The 12,500-nt window shown below is 48.7% G+C and overlaps 3 non-coding genes across 3 annotated transcripts in view; all 3 read left to right on the forward strand.

The window, feature by feature from the left end:
* Window positions 1-8,781: 8,781 nt before the first annotated feature.
* On the forward strand, window positions 8,782-10,643 carry LOC121854502. Its single transcript, XR_006086557.1, has one exon. It is a non-coding gene; the product is annotated as a small subunit ribosomal RNA (ribosomal RNA).
* Window positions 10,644-11,039: 396 nt separating this feature from the next.
* On the forward strand, window positions 11,040-11,203 carry LOC121854495. The gene has a single exon (XR_006086556.1). It is a non-coding gene; the product is annotated as a 5.8S ribosomal RNA (ribosomal RNA).
* A 1,102-nt stretch (window positions 11,204-12,305) lies between these two features.
* LOC121854509 overlaps window positions 12,306-12,500 on the forward strand; it is a 4,369-nt gene continuing 4,174 nt past the window's right edge. Inside the window, exon 1 of the ribosomal RNA XR_006086559.1 lies at window positions 12,306-12,500. This exon is cut by the window's right edge and continues 4,174 nt beyond it. This is a non-coding gene — a ribosomal RNA (large subunit ribosomal RNA).

The raw sequence follows: 12,500 nt of genomic DNA on the forward strand, positions 1-12,500 counted from the left end.
TAAACATTTATAACGCATGCTTAATAACTGGTTACTTTCCAGACAAACTAAAATATGCTAAAATGATATTTATTCCTAAAGAGGGTAAGGACAATAAGGAAATATTAAACTACAGGCCAATATCTTTATTAGAAATTACCGGGAAACTATTGGAAAAAATATTAAATTCAAGACTTATAGCCTTTTAACACAACATGGGAAAACTAACAACAGACAACATGGATTTATGCCCAATAGAAATACCCTAACTGCAATAGCTATAATAACGGAAATAATTGCAATAGAAAAAAGCAAGGGTAACCAGATCAATATAATTTTAAGGGATGTTTCTAAGGCTTTTGATAAAGTTGGGCATTTAGGCTTGAAATATAAAATATTAAAACTGGGACTTAACGAATACATGCTAAGAATATTGTGTAACTATTTAGATGATAGGAGAGCACAAATTCAAATTAGAAACTTTTTAGGAACTATGTTTAATCTTGAGAGTGGAGTACCTCAAGGAGGATGCCTTTCTCCAACACTATATACAATTTATACTTCAGACACACCTCAACCTACCCCCTTTAGTGAATATGTAATGTTTGCTGATGATATTACTCAAATAGTATCATACCCAGGAAAATCAACTCAATTTTGGCACTCACGGTAAGGCGATAAAAAACATAAATGATTTTGAGAAAAAATGGAAAATCAGGACAAATAGAACAATTCAGATAATACCAATAGCCAGGAATTAAGAAACAAGTCAGTAGTAATAGTCAGGCCAGGAACTATACCCATACGACACTGAAGGTAGGATGCTTGGATTGAAACTAACAAAAAGAGGATATATAACATGCTTAAAGATAAGAACGACGAGAGGCAAGAATAAGATTGTCAAAAGAAATAAAACGCTTTAAAACATAGCATTAACAACAAAAGAAAAGATTTATATTGCCCGCGTCAAATCAATTATGGACTACCCACCCATCCCATTGAACACCCTTAGTAAAACGTGCGTTAAAAGGGTTTACAAACTTGTACAAAATATGGCCTCAAGATTTATATATAACATAAAATATACGAGGCCGCATAAATAATGAACAGCTACACAAGAGAGCAAACCTCTTAACTTGTCAATGTGAATATACACAACAAAAGCTGTAAATATTTGGAAAAAAGTGACTGAACTTAACACAGAAACATATCAAAACGGGAAAAATAATATAGACAGGAAGAAGTAATTGAACCACCTCCTGCCTCAATATACACATTTCTACATAAAACATTACTAGAGGAATAAAGATGAGAGTGACCAACCAGCTCCACTAAGAACCTGGCATACAGTGTACCTTTAGACTAACACAACTAACACTTAACTAACACCAAAAAAAAATGTGACTACCCTCCCAGTTACACAAGGACCTGGGCGGGCTCACTAACTCAAACAATAACAAAAATAATAATAATAAGCAGCATTATATAAATAAACCAATATTAATACAAAGGTCTGACGACCAAAGGGAGCAGAACAAAGACAAAACACCAATAAGAAAGATGAAGCGATCTGGTTGAGCCCAGATTCTTTCTACTCCTACTGTATTTCAGTTTCACCACCTTTTTCTTCAATTCCTAATAATCTTCTTTCACCTCTTAACTAATGACTTCGTATCGTATCGTACTATCTAGCCTAAACTGTTTAGCCTGACGTAGAGTTTTTAATAAATCTGGTGATATGGAACCACACACAACCCCCCTTAACCTGGGATAATGCAATCAAATGGATAATTGCTAACTATTCTCAGAGATAATGCAATCAAATGGTTAGTTGCTAACCGGGGGCTGCGCCCCCGGACCCCCTGTGTTAGATACTGTATTTGGTCATGATGAATTGTTTATTAGACTATAAGAAATCCTCTTCCTTCTTGTATTGGCAAGGGGAGTTTGCTTTAACTTAGGTATGCTAGCCTAAGTAAAAATAGATGCCCTTTCCTTATTGGTGTTGTCGATGGCACAGCACAGCACAGCACCGTGCCTATGACGAAATCAACTTCATTAAACTCAACTCATACTTCAAATGCACCAAGAGAACTTGCACACCCGAATGGGAGACCGTCAGAGTCAATCGAGGGTCGACTTAATAGCATACTATACAAAATGATCCGAGAATCTGCACATACCGAGTGGGAGACGGTCGTGAAAGCGTCTGCCCTTGTACGCTGGATGGCACTATTTCACTATAGTAAGGGGTAGAGGCACCTCAGTCATATTGTACAACATACCAAAGAAGTTCCACACCCGCATGGGAGACCGTCAGAGTCAATCGGGGGTCGATTTAATAGCATACTACAGAAACTTGCACACCCGAATGGGAGACCGTCAAAGTCAATCGGGGGTCGATTTAATAGCATACTACAGAAACTTGCACACCCGAATGGGAGACCGTCAAAGTCAATCGGGGGTCGATTTAATAGCATACTACAGAAACTTGCACACCCGAATGGGAGACCGTCAAAGTCAATCGGGGATCGATTTGATAGCATACCACAGAAACTTGCACACCCGAATGGGAGACCGTCAAAGTCAATCGGGGGTCGATTTAATAGCATACTACAGAAACTTGCACACCCGAATGGGACACCGTCAAAGTCAATCGGGGGTCGAATTGATAGCATACTACAGAAACTTGCACACCCGAATGGGAGACCGTCAAAGTCAATCGGGGATCGATTTGATAGCATACCACAGAAACTTGCACACCCGAATGGGAGACCGTCAAAGTCAATCGGGGGTCGATTTAATAGCATACTACAGAAACTTGCACACCCGAATGGGAGACCGTCAAAGTCAATCGGGGGTCGATTTGATAGCATACTACAGAAACTTGCACACCCGAATGGGAGACAGTGAAAGTCAATCGGGGGTCGATTTAATAGCATACTACAGAAACTTGCACACCCGAATGGGAGACAGTCAAAGTCAATCGGGGGTCGATTTAATAGCATACTACAGAAACTTGCACACCCGAATGGGAGACAGTCAAAGTCAATCGGGGGTCGATTTAATAGCATACTACAGAAACTTGCACACCCGAATGGGAGACCGTCAAAAAGTCAATCGGGGGTCGATTTGATAACGCCTACTACAGAAACTTGCACACACCCGAATGGAGAACAGTCCAAAAAGTCAATCGAGGGGTCGATTTAATAGCATACTACAGAAACGCACACCCGAATGGGGAAACCGTCAAAAGTCAATCGAGGGGTCGATTTAATAGCATACTACAGAAACTTTTTGAATGGGGGAGAGACCGTCAAAAGTCAATCGGGGGTCGATTTGATAGCATACTACAGAAACGCACACCCGAATGGGGAGACAGTCCAAGAATCAATCGGGGGTCGATTTAATAACATACTACGAAACTTGCACACCCGAATGGAGCCGTGAGAATCCAGAAATCGAGGGGGTCGATTTAACAACATACTACGAAACTTGCACGCAGGCCGGGAGACCGTCAAGTCAATCGAGGGTCGATTTGATACTACAGAAACGCACACCCGAATGGGGAGACAGTCAAAGTCAATCGGGGTCGATTTAATAGCATACTACAGAAACTTGCACACCTGAATGGGAGACCGTCAAAGTCAATCGAGGGTCGATTTGATAGCATACTACAGGAACTTGCACACCCGAATGGGAGACAGTCAAAGTCAATCGGGGGTCGATTTAATAGCATACTACAGAAACTTGCACACCCGAATGGGAGACCGTCAAAGTCAATCGGAGGTCGATTTGATAGCATACTACAGAAACTTGCACACCGGAATGGGAGACAGTCAAAGTCAATCGGGGGTCGATTTAATAGCATACTACAGAAACTTGCACACCCGAATGGGAGACCGTCAAAGTCAATCGGGGTCGATTTGATAGCAGCATACTACAGAAACTTGCACACCCGAATGGGAGACAGTCAAAGTCAATCGGGGGTCGATTTAATAGCATACTACAGAAACTTGCACACCCGAATGGGAGACCGTCAAAGTCAATCGGGGTCGATTTAGTAGCATACTACAGAAACTTGCACCCGAATGGAACCTTCAAAGTCAATCGGGGGTCGATTTATAGCATACTACAGAAACTTGCACACCCGAATGGGAGACCGTCAAAGTCAATCGGGGGTCGATTTAATAGCATACTACAGAAACTTGCACACCCGAATGGGAGACCGTCAAAGTCAATCGGGGGTCGATTTGATAGCATACTACAGAAACTTGCACACCCGAATGGGAGCCAGTCAAAGTCAATCGGGGGTCGATTTAATAGCATACTACAGAAACTTGCACACCCGAATGGGAGACCGTCAGAGTCAATCGAGGGTCGATTTAATAGCATACTATACAAAATGATCCGAGAATGTGCACACACCGAGTGGGAGACGGTGATGAAAGCGTCCGCCCTTGTACACTGGATGGCACTATTTCACTATAGTAAGGGGTAGGGGCACCTCGGTCATATTATACAACATACCAGAGAAGTTCCACACCCGCATGGGAGACCGTCAAAGTGAATCGGGGGACGATTTGATAGCATACTACAGAGAACTTGCACACCCGAATGGGAGACCGGCAAAGTCAATCGGGGGTCGATTTAATAGCATACTACAGAGAACTTGCACACCCGAATGGGAGACCGTCAAAGTCAATCGGGGGTGGATTTAATAGCATACTACAGAGAACTTGCACACCCGAATGGGAGACCGTCAAAGTCAATCGGGAGTCGATTTGATAGCATGCTACAGAGAACTTGCACACCCGAATGGGAGACCGTCAAAGTCAATCGGGGGTCGATTTGATAGCATACTACAGAAACTTGCACACCCGAATGGGAGACAGTGAAAGTCAATCGGGGGTCGATTTAATAGCATACTACAGAAACTTGCACACCCGAATGGGAGACAGTGAAAGTCAATCGGGGGTCGATTTAATAGCATACTACAGAAACTTGCACACCCGAATGGGAGACCGTCAAAGTCAATCGGGGGTCGATTTAATAGCATACTACAGAAACTTGCACACCCGAATGGGAGACCGTCAAAGTCAATCGGGGTCGATTTGATAGCATACTACAGAAACTTGCACACCCGAATGGGAGACAGTCAAAGTCAATCGGGGGTCGATTTAATAGCATACTACAGAAACTTGCACACCCGAATGGGAGACCGTCAAAGTCAATCGGGGGTCGAGCATACTTTACAAAATGATCCGAGAATCTGCACACACACCGAGTGGGAGACGGTGATGAAAACGTCCGCCCTTATATGTTCGATTGCACTATTTCACTATATTAAGGGGAGAGGGTGCCTTCGCACACATATTCGGTGTGAAATATCTTCCGCCCCCCAGCGGAGCGCTTCGGCGCCTCTGCGAAGCAAAGCGCGGCATTCAAAAACAACAACCAAAATTGCCGTCGCTTTCCCTTCCCTGCCCTGCAATGGCTGGAGCAGCAGCAGCAGAAGAAGAGAGAGAGAAAATAGTCTCATGGGGTCCGAGGAATGGCAGTGGAGCGCGATCTATGAATTTCACTAGCAGGTCTGTCTCCCAATTGAACATTATTACTCTCTCGGCACTTTACGTCGGCCACCACAGTTTCCGCGACAGCGCTTAGCATCATGATGTTGCGTCTATTGTAAGTCGGAACCGGGTTATTCGGCTGTTCGCGAACAGTCGGGTTTTAACATGCCTAACAAACGTCAACAACTTCCACTCGAGGTCGCGGTACGGTGACTGTCCTATCGTCGCTCTTTGCGCGCTGGATGCACTGTTCACTATATTAAGGGGAGAGGGTGCCTTCACACACCTATTCGGTGAAAATGGGAATATCTCCGCCAGCCGGGCGCCGGCGCCTCTGCGGGAAATAAAGCTGCTTGGCATTTAAAAACAACAACCAGAAGTTGCCGTCGCTTTCCCTTCCCTGCCCTGCAATGGCTGGAGCAGCAGCAGCAGAAGAAGAGAGAAAAATAGTCTCATGGGGTCCAGAGGAATGGCGGTGGAGTGCGATCTATGAATTTCACTAGCCAGGTCTGTCTCTGGTGAACATTATTACTCTCTCGGCGCACACGTCGCCACCACGGTTTCCGCGACAGCAGCAGCATCATGATGTTGCGTCTGTGTAAGTCGGAACCGGGTTATTCGGCTGTTACGCCCCGAACAGTCGGGTTTAACAGCAACACAACAAACGATCAAACAACTTCCACTCGAGGTGCGATGCGGTGACTGTCTATCGTCGCTCTTGTATGCTGGATTGCACTATTTCACTATATTAAGGGAGAGGTGCCTTCACACACCTATTAGGTGGAATATCTTCCGCCCCCAGCGGGCGCTTCAGCGCCTCACCAAATAAAGCAGCGGCATTCAAAGCAACAACCAAAGTTGCGTCAGCTTTCCCTTCCCTGCCCTGCAATGGCTGGGGCAGCAGCAGAAGAAGAGAGAGAGAGAGAGAGAGAGAAAATAGTCTCATGGGGTCAGAGGAATGGCAGTGGAGCGCGATCTATGAATTTCACTAGCCAGGTCTGTCTCCCAATTGAACATTATTACTCTCTCGGCGCGCACGTCGCCACCACGGTTTCCGCGACAGCAGCAGCATCATGATGTTGCGTCTATTGTAAGTCCGGAACCGGGTTATTCGGCTGTTCGCGAACAGTCAGGTTTTAACCTTGCCTAACAAACGATCAAACAACTTCCACTCTCGAGGTGCGGTACGGTGACTGTCCTATCGTCCGCTCTTGTATGCTGGATTGCACTATTTCACTATATTAAGGGGAGAGGGTGCCTTCACACACATATTCGATGTGAAATATCTTCCGCCCCCCAGCGGAGCGCTTCGGCGCCTCTGCGAAGCAAAACGCGGCATTCAAAAACAACAACCAAAATTGCCGTCGATTTCCTCTCCCTGCCCTGCAATGGCTGGAGCAGAAGGAGAGCGAGAGAGAGAATAGTCTCATTGGGTCAGAGGAATGGCAGTGGAGCGGGCTAATGGCGAGTAGGCTCGCGATCTATCAATTACACTAGCCAGGTCGCTCTCCCTATTGAACATTATTACTCTCTCACGTCGCCACTGCGGTTTCCGCGACAGCAGCAGCATCATCATGATGTTGCATCCACCAATTAGTCCGGAACCGGGTTATTCGGCTGTCTGCGAACAGTCCGGTTTTAACCTTACCCAACATCCACTCTCGAGGTGCGGTACGGTGAATGTCCTATCGTCCGACCTTGTATGCTGGATTGCACTATTTCACTATATTAAGGGGAGAGGGTGCCTTCACACACATATTCGGTGTGAAATATCTTCCGCCCCCCAGCGGAGCGCTTCGGCGCCTCTGCGAAGCAAAGCGCGGCATTCAAAAACAACAACCAAAATTGCCGTCGCTTCCTGCCCTGCAATGGCTGGAGCAGAAGGAGAGAGAGAGAGAGAGATTTTAGTCTCATTGGATCAGAGGAATGGCAGTGGAGCGGGCTTATGGCGAGTAGGCTCGCTCTATCAATTACACTTGCCAGGTCTCTCTTCCGTTTGGACATTATTTGCTCCGTCTCTCTCTCTCTCGGCGCACACGTCGCCACCCTACTAGTTTCCGTCACAGCATATGCTGCGGCCTTTCAGTCCGGAACGGGGCTCCCCTTCGCCTTGCTGTCTGCCCAACTTAGCGGACTTGCGTTGGCTGATCACCCCGTCTTCGCGTCTGTGCCGGCCTTCAATGCAGCGCCCAACCGTCTCTTGACCGAGATTCATTGCACTATTCCACGCGCAAACGGCTACCCTAAATGTGCATAGACAACGCTCATGGTTCAACACGACCAGGGCGCAGTCTGGGAGCCGAGTATACTAAAAAGAGAGTTTAGCAGCCAAAACTCGTCAAAGCACACGTTGGGTTACCCCATCACCTAACAACGATGATGGCGGTTCCCACCCGTGAAATACACAACCTAACCAATATTGGGCGACGATGGCGCTCATGAGCCCACGTCCCCACAAACAGTAAGAGAAAGAGAGAGAGGAGGAGATGGGCCAATGTGCGGTCCCTCGCCCAATGTCTTATGCCTCGCTGGGGCAAAGAGAAGAGGAGCGGATAAGGGAGGAGATTGGCCAACGTGCGGTCCCTCGCCCAATGTCGGCTGCCTCGCTGGAGCTGGGTAAAGAGGAGAGGAGCGGATAAGGGAGGAGATTGGCACACACGGTGGCGCTGCCGGCGCCGAGGATAGCAAGAGAAGGTGCAGTTTGATCTGATCATCTGGTTTGCTATTTCTCTAAGGCCAACGTGCGGTCCCTCGCCCAATGTCGGCTGCCTCGCTGGGGCAAAGAGAAGAGGAGAGGATAAGGGAGGAGATTGGCACACACGGTGGCGCTGCCGGCGCCGAGGATAGCGAGAGAAGGTGCAGTTTGATCTGATCATCTGGTTTGCTATTTCTCTAAGGCCAACGTGCGGTCCCTCGCCCAATGTCTTCTGCCTCGCTGGGGCAAAGAGAAGAGGAGCGGATAAGGGAGGAGATTCGCCAACGTGCGGTCCCTCGCCCAATGTCGGCTGCCTCGCTGGAGCTGGGGCAAAGAGGAGCGGATAAGGGAGGAGATTGGCACACACGGTGGCGCTGCCGGCGCCGAGGATAGCAAGAGAAGGTGCAGTTAGATCTGATCATCTGGTTTGCTATTTCTCTAAGGCCAACGTGCGGTCCCTCGCCCAATGTCTTCTGCCTCTCTCTCAATCTCACTATTTTGGCCGCCGTGATGGGCGCCGCCAACAGCAGCAGCTACCTGGTTGATCCTGCCAGTAGTCATATGCTTGTCTCAAAGATTAAGCCATGCATGTGTAAGTACAAGCCGATTTAAGGCGAAACCGCGAATGGCTCATTAAATCAGCTATGTTTCATTGGATCTGTAAACCCACTTACTTGGATAACTGTGGCAATTCTAGAGCTAATACATGCAATTGGTCTCTGACCGCAAGGGAAGAGCGCTTTTATTAGTTCAAAACTGGTCGGGCCCCGGTCCGTAACCCACCTGTGGTGAATCTGAATAACTTCGGGCTGAGCGCACGGTCTCCGCACCGGCGCCGCTTCTTTCAAGTGTCTGCCTTATCAGCTTTCGATTGTAGGTTATGCGCCTACAATGGCTATAACGGGTAACGGGGAATCAGGGTTCGATTCCGGAGAGGGAGCCTGAGAAACGGCTACCACATCTAAGGAAGGCAGCAGGCACGCAAATTACCCACTCCCGGCACGGGGAGGTAGTGACGAAAAATAACGATGTGAGTCTCATCCGAGGCCTCGCAATCGGAATGAGTACACTTTAAATCCTTTAACGAGTATCCATTGGAGGGCAAGTCTGGTGCCAGCAGCCGCGGTAATTCCAGCTCCAATAGCGTATATTAAAGTTGTTGCGGTTAAAAAGCTCGTAGTTGGATCTCAGTTCCGGACTGACGGTGCACCGCCCGGTGTTTACTGTCACGCTCCGAACAGCCGCCCGCCGCTCGCACGGATGCTCTTTGTCGAGTGTCCCGAGTGGCCGGAGAGTTTACTTTGAAAAAATTAGAGTGCTCAGAGCAGGCTATTTGAATGGCCCGAATGGTGATGCATGGAATAATGGAATAGGACCTCGGTTCTATTTTGTTGGTTTTCGGAACCAGAGGTAATGACTAATCGGAACAGGCGGGGCATTCGTATTGCGACGCTAGAGGTGAAATTCTTGGACCGTCGCAAGACGAACTACTGCAAAAGCATTTGCCAAGGATGTTTTCATTAATCAAGAACGAAAGTTAGAGGTTCGAAGGCGATCAGATACCGCCCTAGTTCTAACCATAAACGATGCCAACTAGCGATCCGCCGGCGTTATTCCCATGACCCGGCGGGCAGCTTCCGGGAAACCAAAGTCTTTGGGTTCCGGGGGAAGTATGGTTGCAAAGCTGAAACTTAAAGGAATTGACGGAAGGGCACCACCAGGAGTGGAGCCTGCGGCTTAATTTGACTCAACACGGGAAACCTCACCAGGCCCAGACACCGGAAGGATTGACAGATTGAGAGCTCTTTCTCGATTCGGTGGGTGGTGGTGCATGGCCGTTCTTAGTTGGTGGAGCGATTTGTCTGGTTAATTCCGATAACGAACGAGACTCTGGCCTACTAAGTAGTCGACGGATCTCCAGAAAATGGTGTCCAGTTCGCAACTTCTTCTTAGAGGGATAAGCGGCAATTCTAGCCGCACGAGATTGAGCAATAACAGGTCTGTGATGCCCTTAGATGTTCTGGGCCGCACGCTACACTGAAGGGATCAACGAGTTTTCCCCCTCCGAGAGGAGCGGGTAACCCGTTCAAAGCCTTTCTTGATAGGGATTGGGGCTTGCAATTGTTTCCCATGAACGAGGAATTCCCAGTAAGTGCAAGTCATCAGCTTGCGCTGACTACGTCCCTGCCCTTTGTACACACCGCCCGTCGCTACTACCGATTGAATGATTTAGTGAGGCCTTCGGACTGGCGCTCTTGGATTGTCGGCCCCGTTGCCCGCGAGGGTTTTCTGGGGTCGTCGCCTCGAGCTGACGGAAAGATGTCCAAACTTGATCATTTAGAGGAAGTAAAAGTCGTAACAAGGTTTCCGTAGGTGAACCTGCGGAAGGATCATTAACAGAGAGAAAGAGAACGGGGCGCTCTTAAAACTACTACTACTCTCCTGATTTGGGCGGTCTCGGGCTCTGCTCTGGCAACTCCAGCAGCGAAAGAGGACAATCCCGGCCCCCGCACCAAAAATAGGTACCACCACGCTGTAGGTGGACCACACTCGGGCGAGAGCGCGAAGACCGGAGGAGGAGGACGGACGGGGCTTTGGACGGCTGCCCGTCCGTTCCTTACTACCGGCGAATAAGCCTCTTGACCCAAAAAGAGTGAAATTCAAGTGTCAAAAAACAACAACAAGCCGTCCGGCCAAACCCAAACCACAAACTTGGGCTATGTCTGTCAAACCCTTTCATTGAGACTCGACCTGTGATGGTTAGTCGCAAAAAGACCAAATGGCAAATACACAACTCTTAACGGGGGATCACTCGGCTCGTGGGTCGATGAAGACCGCAGCAAACTGCGTGTCGGTATGTGAATCGCAAGAATACCAGATACATCGACAAGTTGAACGCATATTGCGGCGGCGGCAGCCATATGAGCTTGTCGCCGCCACTCCTCTACGAGGGTCGGAAATATACATCCATCGGTTGCTGCGAGTTCGGTGCCTGCTGACTGTCTCCCCGACACGAGGGTAACCCGAACCGAGCTTCCGCCTTGGGGTTTAATCGCCCGCGCCTTGCGCGAGGCGTGCCCTTAAAAACAAGCAAGCCTATCACTAGCAAGTCCATGGACTTGGCGCACCCACATTCAACCACAACAAAGCGACAGTTGTCGCCCTCGCAAATAACTGGAGGCGGCGCTCTTTTGCCTGCTGTCCACAGAGACACGAATGGCCGTCGGCCGCTCATGGCTGATGCTGCACATGTTCTAAGAGGCACTCCATCCCACGAAGAGGAAACGAAACCGGGTCGGATATCTTTTAAGTAAGCCCCGCCGGAATTTCGTCTATCACCTCGAAAAGAGTGCTTGGCATGCATTGCAGTGGAACCTAAATTGATGAGTGCGCCTGGGCCCGCAGTCTACCATGTAGTGGTGCAGGCAGAGAGATGAGAATGCTTGGGTGACGCCGTGCTCTTCCTCACGCGCTCCTCCACCCTCTCCCACGGTCAGACGCGGTGTGGGCGTTCTCTTTGAGAGTTCGCCACGAGTCCACGTCTATCTCATGACTGGGAGGGAGGCAGGGGGAGTTCTCTCTAAACGCGTTAAAGACGGTGTTGCGCCTCATAACGGCGCTCGCCGGGATAGAGCACTAGTTCTGCAGCCGGAAAGGCCGCTCACGCCAATTAATACTGCGACTCTCGCTCTCTTTCTCCGGATAAACAAGTGCCACTGCTGTGGCATGCGGGAACGGGGAAAGAGGTCAAAGTTTAAGCGGCAAAGGTGCGGCCGAGTAAGGGCGGAACACGAGCGTATATGCATTAAAACTGTGTGTGTATATGACTCTGCGAGAGATGTTCTGCTGGAACACTTTTCCTATTGGCTATTTACCACTCAATGAGAAGGAACGGAGTCAGGGGTGGGAGTGCCGGCGCCATGGCCGCTGGTACCCCCGCGACAAGCCCCTCAAACCTTCCTGCCTGGTAATGTCGGTGGTGAAGAAAGTCGGTGGCAGAGCGTCTTCCGCTTCGTGGTTGGGGAACTTGTTCCCCCTAAGGATGATGAGACCACGATCGACCTCGTAGTAGGAGAGAGCTACCCGCCAAATTTAAGCATATTAATAAGCGGAGGAAAAGAAACCAACAGGGATTCCCTTAGTAAGGGCGACTGAACCGGGAAAAGCCCAGCGCATAACCTCGATGTCTTCGGGCACGAGGGGTGTTGCGTTTCAGAGGGTCCAGCACGCCGTCCCATACCGTCTAAGTCAAG

The sequence above is a fragment of the Homarus americanus genome, unplaced genomic scaffold (assembly GCF_018991925.1).
Source record: "Homarus americanus isolate GMGI-L3 unplaced genomic scaffold, GMGI_Hamer_2.0 scaffold38184, whole genome shotgun sequence".
Taxonomy (NCBI): Eukaryota; Metazoa; Arthropoda; class Malacostraca; order Decapoda; family Nephropidae; genus Homarus; species Homarus americanus.